Raw genomic sequence first — 20,657 nt, 5'->3', positions numbered from 1 at the left:
TGTTTGACCGGTCAGGGCTCGCCTGTTGACGGGGGGACCGAGGCGCTCGTGTCCGGCCCCATACGACTCGGCTCGGTCACGTACTCGCCCCATGTCTGTTGTCCGGATTCCGGACACGCGGATAACCGAGCATGACCGGTCACCGCTGACGCCTCACCTCGCCTCGCCCCGGCTCGCTGCACTGTACTTTACTGTACAAATCCAACGCCTCTCTCTCTCTCTCTCTCTCTTTTAATACAAAAGTAACATTTCCAAGAACGGGTATGTGACACAGCTAAATTCATAAAGCACCTGGAAAGTAAAATGATATTTCAATACAATCGTGGATAGAAGCCGAGTCTCATTTCCAAACAAAAGAGATATTTTTCATTTCATTTATAGGAAACATTAAATAAGTGCTTTCCCTGTAATCTAGAAGACAACCATCTTCATAAAGAAAGCATACAAAGAACATTAAACATTTACAGACGTAACTTGTCATACGTTTCAATTGTTTGCAACATAAACAAAATTATAGTTATTGTTGATCAGCAGGAAATCACTAACGCGTTCCGGATTTAATTGGCTGCGGCAATTTTTTAGTGACATGCCGGCTTTACTAAAGCACCTTTCACTAGGTGCGCTTGTTGCTGGGATACATAAAATACGTCTTGCAACTGCAGCCAAACCTCGCAGATCTGTTTCATGTCTGCTCCACCACTTTAAGATGTCATCATCATCTCCGGGGTGTATTAAAATGTACAGATCTACTTCATCTGCTGCGGATCTGTTGTTCCTCCATTCCTTGAAACGAGCTCTCTTTCTGGGTGGTGATGACACAGTACTTGAAGGATCTATGATAATAAACAAAAGAGACAAGTAATACAGAACTGATATGGAAATCATCGAAACATTCCCTTAAGAGACCGATGGTCTCTCCCCCCAAACAACCCGACCCACGTTCCCATAAAAACGAGATGTGTTACGTTAATGAAATATTATACGAGTCACAACATTCCCGTTTCTCTATAATACACTTTCCACTAACTATGCAAAAACGATTATGTTAATGATTGAATGTTGTACCTGCGTACGTAGCACACATTTGTCGCACATTGTTAAGAATTTCCTGCTTTTCACTTATTTCAAGCATATTAACATAACGGAAGGACGGCCAAAGAAACGATCTTTGGGAGGTTTCTAGCAACTGTGTTTCTTTAAATGAGTGGTTCCCGACTGGAAAAACAATAAAGTGGAGCAGTTTATGCACGGTACGTACCCAGTAGACGCAATGCTTTCATCTACAACCAACAGAAATGTACTCCATGCTTGGCTTTTTAGACCATCCCGTGTCTTTAATGTGTAAACATTGGTTTCAGTCTTACGTCTTACTACACTGGCTTCCTCGCGCTGCACGATTACAGAGAGAGACACACCACAAATAAGAAGCCCGTACTGGCTGCAGTGTCACACGGATAACACGTGTAATGTGTTCGAAGTTATGTGCTACGTATTCGGTCACGGCTTCTATGCTCGGTCACAAGACCTAGTGCGGGTAGCCTATTCAGTTAGGGTGTGCTCGCCCCACCTCGTATTTTGTGTTCGCTTACTCGGTCATGCAGGACTCTAGTGCGAAGTACTCCTTCACGCTGAGCTGAATGGTGACAACTATCAGCTCGCAGATACAAGTCAGTGTGGGTGGGCTTCCTATAAACAGAATGTCCCAACGTACCATCAAGACTGACCAAAACATCAAGGAAGGGAAGGCATCCATTCTTTTCCACCTCCATAGTGAAGTGATTATTCGGGTGGATTGAATTCAGATGTTCCAAAAACCGGTTTAAATTCTCACTACCATGAAGCCACACAACAAAAGTGTCGTCTTCATATCTGAAAAACACGCAGGTTTCAAGGTCGCTGACTCCAATGCACGTTCCTCAAAGTCCTCCATAAACAAATTGGCTACAATAGGTGACAACGGGCTTCCCATTGCAACTCCATCAGTCTGTTCGTAGTACTGACCGCTAAACTAACACGTTGCTTGATGCGATTGGCGGCAGGAGAATTAATATGATGCACAACCTTAGCAAACGTTGGAACCACACTATGATGTTGGTTATCTTTGGTTGTGTTCATAGAGTAAATATCTCTGGAGTGAGCATTGCGTTCTGCGCATGTTGTCAACATTAAACCAGGACTGCCACGTGTTTTCGGGACTTCGCTGTGCCTGTGAGCTTTCCGCAGCGTTTGAAGTTTATAATATCAAGAGTTTTTGTTGTGTTTTCGCCGTTTGTTGATAGCGTAAAGGCGGTGGTGAATTACTGTTGTTGCTACGGATGCAAAGAGAAATATGTGAAAGGAGGGATAGTAACTTTTCATGGGTACATACCATATAGCTCTAATTATAGTTATCATATTAGTAAGAGACACTGTATATGTTTAAAAATTTCGAGACGCATTATAATTAAGGCTTGATTCTGTAGACCTATTTTTCTACGATTTTATGACTATATAATAGATATTACGGCTCGCACAAAAGCTTACAAACAATCGCTTCCTCTCGTAAATTTGCTAGTGGAACAGGAAAGGGAATGGTTAGTTGTTTCAGCAAATACTATCCTCCATGCATGTATGAGTGACTTGTCGATTGTGTATATAGATTACTCAGTCTACTATCTTTTTAATAAGCTGGAAGCAAGTACGTAAAATGCGTTAAATAAATACTTCAAAGTGTCACCAATAAGAAAAATTGTGCTTTAGATCACAAAAACGAGAAAATAAATACACAGAAATAGCAGAAAAAAGGACGAATTAGCAGAGATATAATCGCTAATATGTGGCAAATTCGGTGTTTTTCGGACACTTGCAAAAGTACTAGAGTACTGTCAAGTCGTTTTGCAAGACTTTCACTGCAAAAATGTACGTCAGGCTCTGTAATACTATAAAGTGCCGTATCATACCGAAAACTACCAAAAAATCGAGTGCATCTGAGCTGTGACACCTATTGCAAAGAAGCAGAATGCAATATCACTTGCCCTTAAAAGTTACGTAGCTGGTTTATTCCCGTAATGTTTCAAATGGCTCTGAGCACTATGGGACTTAACATCTGAGGTCATCAGTCCCCTAGAACTTAGAACTACTTAAACCTAACTAACCTAAGGACATCACACACATCCATGCCCGAGGCAGGATTCGAACCTGCGAGCGTAACAGTCGCGCGGTTCCACACTGAAGCGCCTAGAACCGCTTGGCCACCGCGGCCGGCTTATTCCCGTAATCAAATGGATACTGTTAAAATGTCTGTGCAACATATATAAATAATCCACGACACGTACGAAAAGAATCCGTCTGTATTAGGGATATAGTGATATTCTAAATATACAGGGCGCTATACGGACAAACACGCGTCGTCCCGAGATCACGTGACCAGGCCGGCAATGTATGTTCTGCGCATGTGATTGCTCACTCCAGAGATATTTACTCCATGGTTGTGTTGACCATGGAGGTAAGAGTAAGGGGAGATGGCGCTACTTATCCCAGCCGTACTACGTTTTGAAGCCATGGGGGCGTGGCTCGCTGCCATGACACTCTGACCAAAACATTGCCAGTGTGCTATAGCGCTGCGTGTATTACAGTAGCTAATTGCACCATATACGCATGTAACGTCATCAGATTGGTTGTTTCAAAGTTTTTGTTTAAAATAAAATCTCGTAAAGGCGAAATTCCGCGTTTCTTCTGATTAAAAATAGTTTTTCATGTAATATTACGAATAGCTAGCCTTCAATGTAAACGATACAATTTTGTTAATTCAGTAATAAACGTGTATCACAAATTAAATAATAGAAACTGAAAACTAAGTTAGCTATACCCTCCCTCCAAAGCCCCATAAATACATCTTGTTTGTAATACGTACTGGGACATTTCAGTTACGTTACACTACTGGGAAACACTGTTCATTACCACCAATATTTACTGAAATACGGTACATAGAATGGCAAATCTACACAGTGTCCTGTTTAGGCCTATACTTTACGCCAGTTAATGTAGTGTTAGCTTTTAATTTGGTACATGGTGAAGACAAAGTAAGTTACTCAACACTTCGATTATCGACGATACGTACGTATTATACTGAAACGTGAACTTGAAAACTAAGAATTTAATTCTTTGAATCAACATACCTTTTGCAAATGTTTTGGGTGTGTAGGGAAAACTGATGGTACAGCATTTTCTCGGAGCCTTACTGTTGAAAGGGAAGTTCGGTCTATGTCCTCTTCTCGGAAATGCTGAGAACATATAGTGCTCCATTTAGACGCACGCCAATTCTTCCTCCTTACGGCATTCTCCCACAGAGCTTTCCGACTTTCATTTTTAGGAAATCTAAAATCATACAGGAGAAAAACACGCTATAGTACAAGGACCGATGTAGCACACGTTCATTCACAATGAAGTTGTAAAATCACACTTAACGAGACAACTTACACATGAAATGTTATTCCCTTCGATTTCGCATCACAATCAGAACGATTCGTACATCCGAACACCACACAAGTCACCATAATAGCGCAAAATCCTTCCAAAAGGGAGCGACAAGCCTATGCACACAAGCTTACAGCAGCAATGTTTTGGTCGGATTGAGATGGCTACCCTCGGCTTCACATAGCTTCACAGCTGTGACGTCACGGCGTCTCCCTCTATTCTTACCTCCATGGTGTTGACACTTGTTGTGTGTGTGGTGTCTTCCTTGTTTCTCCTCTGTGAACCGAGGTATTAAATTTGCTTGCACATTTTTTCTTCCTTGCATTTGTGCCTTGAGAATGGCAGGGTGTGCTCCTGTCGAAATATCGGCGGTGTTCGACGACGTCACCCGGCAGCAAGTTATTTGAACATTCGATTCGCCGGGAAAAGTTAAGGTCTCACAATACCGTCATTGCACTGTCGCAGCTCGATTTTTTCCTCGGTGAAAACAAGATTTCGAGAGTAAAAAATGGTTCAAATGGCTCTGAGCACTATGGGACTCAACATCTTAGGTCATAAGTCCCCTAGAACTTAGAACTACTTAAAACTAACTAACCTAAAGACATCACACACATCCATGCCCGAGGCAGGATTCGAACCTGCGACCGTAGCAGTCCCGCCGTTCCGGACTGCAGCGACTAGAACCGCAAGACCACCGCGGCCGGCATTTCGCGAGTACCCCCCGTAGATGTAGACGTACAGGGACACTATCTCGGCAGACCGGTGCGGACGGGAGCGGGCCTGGCCCAATCGGGCAGTTTCTGCAAAAGCGCGGCAGAGGCGGAGGAAGCGGGACACTGGAGGAGTGGTGGCGCATTTCTCACATTTTTCCGAGCGGCGGTAGACAATGGGCGCGACGCGCCGTACACCTGCCGTAGCGTGACCTCGGGTATATTTGTGTTCATTTGTGTGGCGCGGCGCTGGCAGGGGTCCGCGGCAATGCGCAGCCGCGCCCAGTGCAGACATGGGCGCCAGTGGCAGTCGCCAGTGGCCGCAGCCCGCGCGCGCCAGCACAGGCCTCGCGCCCCCGCGCCAGCTAATCTGCCCGTCTGCGCGCGCGCCGCCGACCGCCGGCACCTGGTGAGTACCCACTCTCTGCCTACTTCTCCTATCTCTACCTGTCACTCTTTTATTACTGAAAACATATGCGCGATTCGTGTCGCTTCTGGCAAGTCCTATAGGATTCAGTCGCCAAAATAGGATATATCACTCTTCGAGTCAGTGACAAGAGTGTATCGTGTTTTAAGAAGAACTTCTTCGCTTAGGTGACGATGTCGAACATATCGCGAGTTTAGAATCGTGTTTTGTGTTAATGAAGGTAATGGAGTGAAGGAAGTTGCACAAACCGTCCATCGGCGTGGGCCCTTCGAACGACGTAGAGTGTGGTGTCGAGCTTATTGGCCTCACCTGATTGACGAATCGCAATCGAAAGAGTTGCATTTTTCACCCCCTGAGCCTCTCATTCGACCCACCACTGGCGTGGTAATCGAGGATTGGTTACCTATTGTCTGATCATCGAAGTATACACAGTCAAATATTGGTGCGTGAATGAATACTTTCTTTAATGTTAGATTACATTAGATTAGATTAGTACTCGTTCCATAGATCATGAATGCGACACTTCGTAATGATGTGGAACGTGCCAGTTACATTAGACAAAATATTACATGACACTCAATAAATTTTTTTTGTGGAGGTTGGGAAATTACCCACTTACTATATCCAAAAATTCATGTAATGAGTAGAAGGAGTTGCCATTAAGAAATTCTTTTAATTTCCTTATAAATGCTATATGGCTATCTGACAGACTTTTGATGCTATTAGGTAAGTGACCAAAGACTTTTGTAGCAGCATAATTTACCCTCTTCTGAGCCAAAGTGAGATTTAACCTTGAGTAGTGAAGATCATCCTTTCTCCTAGTGTTGTAGCTATGTACACTGCTATTACTTTTGAATTCGCTCGGATTGTTAATAGCAATGTTCGATGAGGCGTCTGTTTACTGCAGAAATAAAAATTACTTGGCTGTGTCTTATACTGAATAATGTGTCTTATGTGGTTTTATTGTACTCAGACTATAGTGAATGTGAGATTTTGTATAACATTCAGAATGTTGCTTGAGTGAAGACACTAACTGTTGGAATTGAAGCACTTGGGAATGAGAATCGTCTCTCGAAATACATCATGCTCGACACGATAAATTAATCATTAAAATTTGTCTGATAACAGAAGCATTTATTGTCGGTTGTAAATAATACAGGTGCACTCTTAACTGCAAATATTCCATGACTGACGAAGAAGAATTCCATTTATTTTTCGCAAAATGTGTTTCCCAAGGTTCCACTTTATGTGCTTACATATAAAAATGAATCTCTGTGAATATCTTCTAGACCCGCAGCTGCAGTTAGTTTCAGAAACCAACAATGACTGTACACGTGCTCAGAAACGGTTAAAAACAACTACATCACAACATTCAGAATCGGTGAACAACTGGAATGGACGTACCCAGACCATTGACCAGTAGACTAATACCAAATACGAACAATTAGACCCTCTGCCCCACGTGCATTTGTGTGTGTGTGTGTGTGTGTGTGTAATTTAGAAAAGCTTCAATAAAGCTAATAATCTGATGTACCAGCGACATCACAGAGTAAGATGATCATATATCGTATTTTAATATGCTAAAGCAATAATTGTCTATCAAAATGGTGATGGAAAAGGGAACTATACAAATACCAAAAATTAAGCGTTTTTTCCGTGTGTCAGATCGTTAGTTAATAACCGATAACCTGTTCTAACAGACAGAACAGTACAATGAAATCAGTTGATATCGCCATGGGTAAAACGGTTCATTCAGTGTCGATTAGGCAAATTTTTGTCGATGTAGTTAACGTTCTGTAGTTTTCACCTGATTTAGACTTTTCTCGTTTCAGGGAAATTTGTAAACGTAAAAACACTTTTATGGGAACATTTTAATGAATACATACTGCTACATTTCATATTTTACTACTAAATATTTTCAAGTACGTAATTTCCCCTACACAAAACTGGATCAAATGGGTGCTTCATTGGCTGACGATAATTTCTGAAGGGCCCGGCCATTGCAGTCTCGATCCACATTTCTTTCATGTGTTTGCACAAAAAAATTCACTTCTGCAATTTACTTTTGTTTGCATCTATGAAAATAGTAGAGTGACATATTTAGTTTTTGGAACTAGAAACACGTTGCTAATATAAGGGACATGATTACTGTGTTACATTCATCAACTGTAAATGAAATAATCTTTAAGCTAAATTACATGCGTAATATTGATTCAACTGTTTTTCTTCTGTTTTGCAATTCTTATTTACTGAGTGGGTGTGTAAAGGACAAAACAACATAATTAGCTTACCGAACATCATAAAATCTCATAATTACCACAGTAAATATATGATAGGTAAAGGTATAAATATTTTGTATATTGTCTGATTTCATGAGTAAACTGATACGAAACAATCTCAATATGGGCACCGAATGGATGACTTTTTAATAACCTACCAACAACATATTTCAGCTTCTGTTTATTTTACATTCCATCCACTTCATAGTAATAACTGCGATAAATGGCGAGACGTGTTTGTCATAAATTTAAATCATTATTGAACGTTAGTAAATGATACAACGATTATGTGACATTAATTTAACAACCGTTCAACCTTAATAAACTTCACCCAAACGATATCTAACATTAATAAATGAGAATATAGGTTTACTTGGAGTAAATGAATTTTGAAGAACAGTTTAAGGAGAAAGTGGAGGAATGGTTATTTTTGAATGATAATAATATTTGATAGTAGGTTTGGCAGTTGTAATAAGTGTCAGTACCATTAGACATTCCGAATATAGATTATGTAATAAAAAGGATGATTAAAAATTCTCGCTCTTAAAAGACAGATTACGGATCTTCGAAGTATTTAATATCAAGAGTAAAATTCAGTCTGAGGTTTATTTTGTGTACTGACGGTTACAAATCAAAGGATATCCGAACCACCTGAAACCATTTACGGCACTATTGCATACAGAGCATCTGATATTACTGTTGTTACTGTATGTTCTACTTTAGTCTATTTATTGTCACTGAGTAGTAAATCAACCCCACAGAATCATTAGTTTTGTCATTTGGTGATTAAAAGTTGTCAAATGGCTGATTGCTGAATTACTAATTTTTGTAACAGTTAATTTTAATAGAAAATATTGCTGAGAAACTGATAACAGTCGGTGTAACTGAGTGCCCCTCCTCCCACATTTGTGATCTTCTTGCACCTCCAAATACAAATCAACTCGCAAAACTGTGCTACTTCATAGTCATAGCAATACAACAGCCATTGCCGTTATGGGTGTAGACTAGACGCAGACTACTGGTTCTTCCTCACTAAATATTAAAATTACTCTGTCAACTCATCGGCAAGTAAATGGATGCCATGAAGACCGGGACATTAGTTGGAACCTCCGCTACTAATCACTCACAGTGGCGAGCTATTGTTAATACGTATTATTGCACGCTTGGTGAAAAAACTGTGTTACAGATTTGAATGCAAACAATCTCTCGACAGCAGAACTTTCCAGGCTTCGCCGAACCTATGATCCGTCTCTGTTCAAATGGAAGAAAAAGAAGAAGGCTAGCGTTTAAATTACCACTGACGTCAGGGTCACTGGAGACGTAGAACTAGCTCATTTGAATAATGTAGGCACAGTATGAGATACTTCGAAACGAATAGAAAAAACCCTACACTGAGCCTTTGAGCGTAACGAAAATACTGAAAATGGCGAGATAAGGAGTAGAATTCAGAATGCCAGTTATTTTAAACTCAGGCAGCTATGAAGCTGTGAAGACATTGATAAACTGGAAGCCTTCTTTCTGCGTATTTTACAGCAGAGGTGTCCAGCCTTTTAGCTGACCAGGACCACATTGTAGAAGAGTATTTTTGGACCGCACATAATATACTTAACCCTAACAACAAAATGCTCAAATGTGTGTGAATTCCTAAGGGACCAAACTGCTGAGGTCATCGGTCCCTAGTCTTACACACTACTTAAACTAACTTAAGCTAAGAACAACACACACACACACCCATGCCCGAAGGAGGACTCGAACCTCCGGCGGGAGAGACCCTAACAACAACCGCTGACCAAAAATAAAAAGAGAAAGAGAGAGATGGTGTAGATCAAGTAGCGTGTGTCGTGTCGCGGGAATTTCAAATTGAAAGCAATCAATATATCATAACTTTAATAAACGGAACTTTATTAATTGTTTACCGATTGAGTGATTGATGCTCATCTCTAGAGCCACACTGATACTTCCTTTGGGCCCCATGCACCCGGTGGGCCTCGGGTTTGACACCCCTGTTTTACAGTGTAATCCCCCTCAATGGCCTTTTGCTGTCGAAAATGTACAGCAAACAAAGCTTTACCATATACGTCTAATTTTCAAATGTACCAAGTAATTTTATGATCCACTCAGACGGCATTCTTTAAATATTCGAATACGATGAGTAAATATTCTTTGATACATAGATATATGTAGAGAGCTGTAACCAAAAACTTGGAAATATCTTTCTGTATTTTCGTTTACTAGTTTTCGAGCACGTTTAGGTTCATCTTCAGGCGATGCATGTAAATCTTATGTATTCACGTTTGTAGCGTGGCACTGGGTGCTGGAGGTTGAATATGCAACGCAGCATCACGCTCAAAAATTATATATATGACTTTAGCATTCATCATGTGAAGATGAACCTGAAAACTAGATAATGATAATAAAGAAATGTTACATGGGTGACTGGTGGCAGCTATTTGGATCTATATTTTATTTATATACAGCCACTGGGTTCCATAGAATAACATTAGCTTAATAAATGCTCTTTACTCTGCTTTAATGCTTCCTCATTACTTACCACATTTCGAAAGCTTCTAATCTCTTTTTGTCTAAACTGATTATCGCCCATGTTCCACTTCCATACTTGGCTACACTTCACACAAATACTTTCAGAAAAGACTTTCGAATACTTAAATCTACATTTGATGTTAACAAATTTCTCTTCTTCAGAAACTCTTTTCTTGCCATTGCCATCTACATTTTGTATCCTGTTTCCTTCGGACATCATCAGTTACTTCGCTGCCCAAATAACAAAACTGATCTACTACTTTAATTGTCTCTTTTCCTAAGCTGATTCTCTCAGCATCAGCTGATTTAATTGGACCACATTCAATTATTCTTGTTTTATTGTTGTTCGTCTTATATCTTCCTTTCAAAACATTATCCATTCCGTTTAACCGCTCTTCCAAGCTCTTTTCTGTCTCTGACCGTTATTACAATGTCATCGACAAGCCCCAAAGTATTTATTTCTTCTCCCTGATCTTTAATTCCTTCTCTAAAGTTTTCTTTGGTTTCCTTTACTGATTTTTCCTTGTACAGATTGAATAACATTGGGGATAGGCTACAACCCTGCCTCACTCTCTTCTCAACCACTGCTTCCCTTTTATGTCCCTCGACACTTATAACTACCGTCTGGTTTCTGTACAAAGTGTAAATAGCCTTTCGCCCCTGTATACAGGAATTGGCATTTATTGTAATTCTCGAATTTATTATCTTTGTAACAGGTAACCAAACAACAATGCAGAGAACTACGATCTACGATGTGATTTTTTTTTCTTCCCAATCTATGTTGGTTTCACTCAGTAAATGATATATTGCTGTCATAGTCTTCAGTTCTAAGACTAGTTTCATGCTGCTCTCCATCCTGGCTTGCCTGTACAGATCTCTTTATTTCTATACATCCACTACAACTTATATCCACTCGAACTCGCTCACAGTAGACAAAAATTCTTCTCCATTTTCGATTTTTAATACCTACACCTCCTTTCATTACCGCGTTAGATATCCCTTGTTGCCGTAGGATGTGTCCCATCAACCTGTCCTGTCTGTTAGTCAAGCTGAATCACTAATTTCTTTTCTCCCCGTTTTTTTTTAGTACTAATTCATCAGTTATCCGAACCACTCGTCTACTCCTCAGTATTGTACTATTTCGAAAGCTTCTGTTCGCATCTTATCTATACTGTTTATTTTCCAAGTTTCATTTATTATATCAACAAAAGTCCAAAAACTGTTTGTATTTGTTTCTCAAGGCTTTCTGCCGTTATCTCAAAATCTACAACAGCGTATTTACTCCGAAAATTAGCTGTTGGTGCGTGGCGGAGGCTGCTTCTGCTACAATTGTGCTTTGACCCTTTTCTTATTTCACCAGTGAATGATGCGCCGGAAGAACGACTGACAGTAAGACTCTATATGATGTCAAATTTTTATGATTATTCTTTCATGATAATTTCGAGACATACACGTGGAATGAAGTAATTCGTACCCTGACGCTTCTCGGAGCATATTATCTCGGAATTTTTAACTGTAAACCTTACCCGTCACGCACAATGCCTGTTCTGTAGACGTTACCATTGGAGTTTGAATAACGTCTTCATGATGCTGCTGTGCTTTCTAAAAGAAACCCATCACGAAATGCACTGATCTTCTTCGCATCTTCCCTATCTCCCCTGTTACCCTTAAACGGTAATTTTTCCAGATTGATGAGCAGTACTGAATAAACGGTTGAACGAGGAATTGCAAGCTACTTTCACCGTGGGTGAATTGAATTTCCTTGGGATTCTTCCTGTGACGGTGCATTTGCATTATGCACAACATATAAGCTGTAAACGGAACATTCCAAAAATAGAGATATTTTCAGACATGAAATTACACAACTTAATTATGTGCTAAATAAAAAGACAGACACAGAATACAATATGGTATTGATCACAATAATTTTAACAACTATTTTGATGGGAAATGTGTCAATAGTCTTCATATAACATTTGAACATAATCATTTCAGCTAACGGCTGTCAATAAATTTTAATTGTTTGCAGTTTCAGTTTCGACAAGTTATCACTGTCACAAACTGATAATTATAAATGATGTGTATGGCTGGATCCATGTAGATATTTTACATTATCAGTGTTTATTAGAGCACCTCTTATGTATACTAGATAATAACAGTTAGTAGAAATTGTAATTGCAGCAAATAAAATTATATGACAGCCATAAGTGAAAATCTCACCGACTACACTTTAAAAATTTTTGGTAGAGTTCATATCTTTAGACACATTAAACAGTTTTGGAAACATTTGCATATATTTTTAAATTAGACAACTGTCCTAGCATTTTTCACTAGCTACATCTCAAATACCACATTATCATTTTTATTCCTTTTTAATTACACATAATTTACATTATGTAATTATCGATGACTTGTAAGTTAAGGAGAAACAAGAACACAAGACTTGGTTTCATAAAATATGCTGATTTTTAAAAATCTTTCTCTATTCGCTGCCCACACTGAACCAAATCACAAGATACAAAACTGTATCCTAAGTAAAATATACGTCATTAGTTTTTTTGAAAAATCAGTGTGCGATGCGTATGAATTATTTAACTGGTGAAGTGTGAAATAAATATCTATTTTTACGGAGTGGACTACAATACTTTTACCATGTGCCTTTCACTCATTGATGCAACGAATGTAAATGTTGCAGAGATTTTGCAGCATAAATATATCGATTTTGACAAAAGTCGAAGTGTAGGCCTTTTTATTCCAAAGTCTTTTACCAATTTTTCTGAGTTACTTTTAGCAATCAATAAATACATAGATAATTTATGATCATGAAAGTAGGAAATGTGATATAGTAACTAAATACTGAATGTTCAACAGCTACTTAAAAGCCTTTCATAGCTATTTTTATGCAAATTCAGTTCAAATGATTTAACCAAATACTAGTGTGCATACTCAGCTGATAGCCCCTTCCTTATGAGGGCTCGTCTTATTGGTCTTTGGACTATGTTTTTCAGAGCATTTTCTAACTCAAATATAACGTCAGTATTCTCATCCTCGCTGTGGTACGTCAAAATATTCCATCCACATACGAGTTAACACTGTGCTTTAAAACAATACTCTCATGAAGTCAAATACAGGATTATAATCATAGTTAATATTCTTTTCCAAGCTTTTAACGATAAGTTACAAGGTGAAAAACGCCTTGGCAGACATTTGAATAATGTCTTATTGAATTGATAAATACACTCCTGGAAATGGAAAAAAGAACACATTGACACCGGTGTGTCAGACCCACCATACTTGCTCCGGACACTGCGAGAGGGCTGTACAAGCAATGATCACACGCACGGCACAGCGGACACACCAGGAACCGCGGTGTTGGCCGTCGAATGGCGCTAGCTGCGCAGCATTTGTGCACCGCCGCCGTCAGTGTCAGCCAGTTTGCCGTGGCATACGGAGCTCCATCGCAGTCTTTAACACTGGTAGCATGCCGCGACAGCGTGGACGTGAACCGTATGTGCAGTTGACGGACTTTGAGCGAGGGCGTATAGTGGGCATGCGGGAGGCCGGGTGGACGTACCGCCGAATTGCTCAACACGTGGGGCGTGAGGTCTCCACAGTACATCGATGTTGTCGCCAGTGGTCGGCGGAAGGTGCACGTGCCCGTCGACCTGGGACCGGACCGCAGCGACGCACGGATGCACGCCAAGACCGTAGGATCCTACGCAGTGCCGTAGGGGACCGCACCGCCACTTCCCAGCAAATTAGGGACACTGTTGCTCCTGGGGAATCGGCGAGGACCATTCGCAACCGTCTCCATGAAGCTGGGCTACGGTCCCGCACACCGTTAGGCCGTCTTCCGCTCACGCCCCAACATCGTGCAGCCCGCCTCCAGTGGTGTCGCGACAGGCGTGAATGGAGGGACGAATGGAGACGTGTCGTCTTCAGCGATGAGAGTCGCTTGTGCCTTGGTGCCAATGATGGTCGTATGCATGTTTGGCGCCGTGCAGGTGAGCGCCACAATCAGGACTGCATACGACCGAGGCACACAGGGCCAACACCCGGCATCATGGTGTGGGGAGCGATCTCCTACACTGGCCGTACATCACTGGTGATCGTCGAGGGGACACTGAATAGTGCACGGTACATCCAAACCGTCATCGAACCCATCGTTCTACCATTCCTAGACCGGCAAGGGAACTTGCTGTTCCAACAGGACAATGCACGTCCGCATGTATCCCGTGCCACCCAACGTGCTATAGAAGGTGTAAGTCAACTACCCTGGCCAGCAAGATCTCCGGATCTGTCCCCCATTGAGCATGTTTGGGACTGGATGAAGCGTCGTCTCACGCGGTCTGCACGTCCAGCACGAACGCTGGTCCAACTTTCTTTAGCGTTTTGAACGTGAGGATTATTGATTCCTTAACAACAATCTGACAGGCTGTGAAAGCTGTGTTCATCATTTTGAATTCGAAAACAAGAGAACATCAATGGAGTTCGACCACAAAACATCACCGACGACAAAAAAGTTCAAGAAGGGGCCATCAGCATGCAAAGTCACGCTCACAGCGTTCTGTGATGTTCAAGATGTTGCGCATTTGCGATTGACGCCTAAAGGCACCATCATACACTCTGCAAAGTACTGCGCGCCCTCAGAAAAGTGAAAGCACGGATTCGAAGGTTTCTTCCACACATGGAGCACCCTCTCCATCACCACGACAATGCCAGATGACCAACAAGCGCAGGGACATCTGCAACAGTCCGATGCCTTTGGTTCACTGCTATCGATCATCCGACATACAATCCCGACTTGCCCCCATCCGATTTTCATCTGTTTCCAAAACTTAAGAGAACAACTTTGAGGACTTCACGTTGACAGTGATGAAGCGGTGCAAGCACATCTGAGGCTGTGGCTCCGGCAACAAAGCCAAATGTTCTGGAATGACGGATCAACAATGTGGTATCGCGTTGTAAGAAATGTTTTCGTCAGCAAGGGGACTCGGTTGAGAAATAAATATGTAGACATGAAGAATAAAAATGTAAAATATTAATAGAGTTTGTTTTATTTAAAATGCTTTCCCAAAAACATCACTGCATTGTGAACCACCTTAATGCAATAGAAGATTGTAACTGATTGTAGCTAGCCAAAATAACTGGAGCCAATAGTCTCAGTATAACATTAACTGAATTCTGTAACAAGGTTGTAAAAGGTACCATTCCTGCTATAGAAATAATACATAAAGCAGTTCAAAATTATTCAAATGCCTCTGAGTACTATGGGACTTAACATCTGAGGTCATCAGTCTCCTAGACTTAGAACTACTTAAGCCTAACTAACCTAAGGAGATCACACACACCATGCCCGATGCAGGATTCGAACCTGCGACCGTAGCAGCAGGGCGGTTCCGGACTGAAGCGCCTAGAAGCACTCGACCGCAACGGCTGGCAAAAAGCGGTCTTTCTTTCGTTAGGATGCTGGTATTTTCCATCGCTCGTACCCATCTTTCTGTATAGCGGTGCTTAAATATCCACCTTCTACGCTTATAACAGTTTATTTACCAGTTAAAATTCTTTAGATTACGGACAACGCCATGTAACATGGCCCAACATTACTTAGCATTATTACGGGAAAGAAACTTTAGCTGTGTCTTAACCGTTTAACGAGTCGCCTATACTTTAATAAATTTTACTTCTAACCAGATGCTGACTTTTTACATTATGAGTTTACATTCAATGTTCCCTTCCCGTTCCTGAAGGAAACAGTTTTTGTATTTGTGGTCTTGAAACCTTCTTATTACTTTAAATGGCTTGCGAAAGACCGATGCTCAGTCTCTGCTCCTGCCTTACAGCAATGGAATACCCTTCAAAAATTTTCTCGAAGCTGCTCTATTGTTTTAAATTTTCTTTGCGTTTGCGGCACTATGATAATCTGTCTTATGGGTGCGTAAACTTGATTCTTTGGGATCTCAATTTATTTTTTCCATAAGTAGTTTTGTCTGTAGAGGGTGTTGCTACTTAATCTCCTTCGTCCTATTTTAGTTGTTTGCCTACTATTCTTTCTTTTTTGTGTGAATGGGGTTAACGTCACTTGCTATTTGATATAAGGTATCGTTGCTTGTGTAGGGTCTTCATTTTTGAACTATTGTTTATATTCTACTTTATGTTCTAGAAAAACAATGGTGTCGTTCTGCAAGCTCTTATCTCCCATTACAGAACTGCAAACTCTAGTATAAGTCGTATTAGTCCCTTTTATGTAAACATCAATACGTAGTTTGATTCTCTGTTGAGTTTTGTCGTGATCAGTTTTAGTAACTTGTGCGATTACAAAATTAGTGCGCCCACGGGGATAGGTACAGCCAGTTCATAGCAAGTAGTAAGAATCGCGCACTTACTTATCGTTAAATTTCTTACACAGAAATAGTTCATGGTGAAGATCTCCGTTTGTCTGAAAGAGCTCCTTCATCATCTCAGTCGTCCAGGACATTGTGGGCGGATGAGAGCGTCGACAGACTACAATGTGAAAAGAAGTGGTTTGTCGTATTGAAAGCTCTAGATTTATTTTCCTAAACCCGCGCTAAGCGCCACATCAGAAACACAGTGACATCTGCTATGAATTCAATGTCAACAGTCACAGATGTATCCTGCCTCAAGCTGTTTGTTACACTAACTAAACATTTTTTGTACGTTTTAGCGCGGCAGTCAGGGTACTGACAGAGATGGCGCTTCTGTTTATAAAACTAAAATTGAGCGGTTCAAGGTAATGTATCTAAGACAGTTTGCTTGGCCTAATTCTCCAAAATTTGTCTTTAGTTTACTGTCTACCTGCTACATAAAGATGCGGCAAACAGTTTTTCCTAGTTGTATTAGATACCTCAAAGACATGATACTAGGAGCATAAGGTTGTAATGGAACCATATTTGCATTCTTATCTATTTCAGTACTAGGAAGAAAGTTAAATGTAATTGTAAACCAAGGCATTCGATCTTATGCCCTTGTTTCGTCCACATAATCATAGAACATTGATGCCCAACTTTGTATTGTGTGCCGCTGGAGAACAGGCGTTAGCAAGAGGAAGGAAGGGGGGGGGGGGGGAAGACTGGGCACATGCCCTCTCCCCTGGAATTTGGAGTATCGAGTTTCTTTCTATTCATTGCAGAATTCTCGTACACCACGGATAACCATTAACTCTCTGGGACATACTATGTTTTATGTGTCGCCCATAAAAGTTAACTCATGTGACACATATCAAAACTGACCAACTCATTTATATAAAAAAATCGAAGTTTTTGAGTCTTGCCCCACCGTCCTTCCACTTTCTTGGAGTGACTTTTGTGGACACACATGCACTGGGTGACATTAGTTACTGTATCAGAAATACGTGGTGTTACATAACGATGGCGACAAACTTTGAGGGGTTGTAGAGAGTGTCTTGAGGAACACATTGAGAACAGGAACCTATGTTCGGAAATGTCATCCAACGACGCTGCAAAGCGTCCAAGTAATAGGAGCCAGCGCATTCCACTAGGCCACTCCTTCGGCAGCAAACAAGATCAGAATTTTACAGACCGTAGGTAGAAAGTCTCGCAATGTATCTGACAGCATCTGGACGGTGGATGGCGCTGAACGTGTCCCTGCCTGTCACAGCAACACAGTAAACCCCGCTAACAACAGTGGCAGCAGACGCAACAGACAAACATACATGGTAGAAACACAGCACTCATTCGTGGTTTGTCTCGTGCTGTTGTGCCGCATCATGGAGAACTTCACTTGGTCCGAGCAGCACAATATGCATGTCGTTCATGATGAGGCGAAAGTAAATGGGCACACAGCTTTACGTGTCTACCGGCAAAGATATCAAAATAGGCGTGAGCTACGCCGTTCTATGTTTGTGCCTACTTATCAGCATCTGGGGTGAAACTGCTGGTTTCAGACGTCAAAACGGTGGAGGTTGCATGCGAAGCAAATGCACACTACGAATTGTAGAGTATGTATTAGAGAGATTTGCCGCGGACCCATCCACAAGCTGTAGCCCTACGGCACACACATCAAAGCAACCACATAGCGGTTTGGAGGGTGATACATGAGGACGGAAGGCTTCCATTACATTTTCAGAAGGCACATGCGGTGACGCCCCAATATATTTCATCGTGTGAGGAGTTCAGGCAGTGGTATTTGCAGCTATACACCACGCAGCCGTATTGTCTTGTTCACGGGTGAGGCCTTTAACCGTGACCTTATGTTCAACGCTCACAGTTGTTATTCTGGGGCCGAAGAGACTCACCACATCACCCATGAATGATGTCTTCAACAAAAGTAACCATAAATTTATGAGCTGGCATGGTACACAATTACTTGATTGGCCCCCACATTCCTCATCCCTGATCGACAGGTGATAGCTATGCAACGTTCGTTCGAGAAATGCTGCCGATATTACTGGTGAGGTAACACTTGCAGTAGGTCTACTTACGTGGTTCCAGCAAGATGGAGCACCCACACACTTCAATCGAGCTGCCACAAACCAGATTGGACAGATATTTGGAGATCGATGGACTGGTCGAGATGGCCCTGTAACTTGGCCGCCTGACCTCAGCCCACTGGATTTTTTCTTGTGGGTTCGTCTGAAAAATGTGGTGTATGAAACCCTTGTGGAGTCTGCAGAAGACTTAGTTGCAAGGATGCATGCAGCGTCTAAAGATGTTCGCACCGTTCCTGGTAGCTCTGTGCGAGCGGATCAGCCATTGGTAGCCAGATGTCAGGCGTGCTGCGATGCTACATGTAGGCATTTTGAACGGCTTCTCTAATTTTATTTGATTTCTTAACAGTAGAATAAATAGTAATGGTCACTCCTCTGTATTTTATTGCTACTTCCTTCACAGTTCGAAAAACGGTATTTTACGGGGTTATCTTAGTTCAAAAAATATAAAGAATGATGTAAATCCTCAGGGTTTCTTTATTGCCATAAGCAACGTAGACGTTATAAAAAAAATTTCGGCTCATAGCTACCGTTCAAAGTGATGATCGCCAGTATGATCCATGCTTTACAAAGGCGCATAGGAAGTTGCCACACTCGCGCGAAGAAACAATTAGGGAAATCATGTTCTTCGTAAAGCTGGTTTTGGAAAGAATGGAATTCAGTACAAAAACGACCAGGATATGCTTTGTTCTTTCTTCAGAAGTAATTCAGGCCGAGGCTAACGGTTCGTATGCAAATTTCACTAATGAACAAACCAGCCCACTATCTTTACAAGCAGCGGTTGGATTTATGCAATACAAAATTGACAGCGGGGCTGCACCTACAGATGATCCCTGGGAAAAAAGAATTTTATGGTAAGTATGGTCCCTGATGACTTACATCAGAACATTCCCAGCTGTAAACAAATGATCTTCATGGAACTTGGCGGGTATGTAGAGAGATCAACATAATGCAGTACATATTATTTGGTTTTTGCCCAATTTCACTTTTAAGTGGTAAAACACACTCCGTAAGGGAATTTGGCATATAAGGTTCAGAGGGAATATCTTTGCTACCATGACATATAAAATATGTGCTTTACGTAAAGGTTGAGGCGTAATTAACGTTCGCGAAAATTGTGCGATCAACTTTTGTAATAATTTGAAATTCTGAAAACTATCCCACCACCATTAATTAATTCTGGACCGTTTGTTACTACATAAATTAAAGAAGCTTTCACGCCACATTCATCCGTGTAGGTTGAAGCTAGTTTCGGAAACGTCATTTTTGGGAAATATAATCTACAAGCTTGCTGTCGGAATAGTTTCAAAATATTAAATTAAATTCTAAATGTCCGTTCTTTTATTTTATTTTATTTTTTTATTTTCATGTTGACCAACTAGGATCACGTAACGACTTCAATTCCTCTTCTTTCCTTATTGTTTTCTATTTTTCCAGCACTCTATCTTCTCCATATGTTGTCTTTTCCTTTGTTCTGTCCATGTTGTTACCGATTTCTTATTTCTTCTGCATTGAAGGCCTTCTAAATTTTATATTTTGTTCTTGACAAGATTTCTGTCTGCTATTTCCGATTCTTTGATTTTGTTTCTTTCTACGTATATCTTTCCTCATTTCTATAATCCATGCTGTTGTCCATTCCTTCTACCAGAAATGCAGGACTGTTTGTTTCTTGAGCCTGTTCTCATTCATAGGGTGGAGGTGTCCAAAAATGATTAATTTTCTTTTCCCCATTACTTGTGATATTTTGTGTGCATTTTTGTAGATCTCCTCAGTACTTG

General features: G+C 41.0%; 1 protein-coding gene across 2 annotated transcripts in view; it reads left to right on the top strand.

Annotated features, from left to right (window-relative positions):
- Positions 1 to 5,481: 5,481 nt before the first annotated feature.
- The window catches only part of LOC126184089 (bestrophin-2-like), a 610,224-nt gene continuing 595,048 nt past the window's right edge, over positions 5,482 to 20,657 (top strand). For both annotated transcript variants that reach the window (XM_049926445.1, XM_049926449.1), the window contains exon 1: positions 5,482 to 5,574. The gene's annotated coding sequence lies outside the window, so the exon portion shown is untranslated. The remainder of the gene's footprint in view (positions 5,575 to 20,657) is intronic.

Source organism: Schistocerca cancellata, chromosome 4 (genome assembly GCF_023864275.1).
Source record: "Schistocerca cancellata isolate TAMUIC-IGC-003103 chromosome 4, iqSchCanc2.1, whole genome shotgun sequence".
Taxonomy (NCBI): domain Eukaryota; kingdom Metazoa; phylum Arthropoda; class Insecta; order Orthoptera; family Acrididae; genus Schistocerca; species Schistocerca cancellata.
This window is presented reverse-complemented; position numbering and strand designations above follow the sequence as displayed.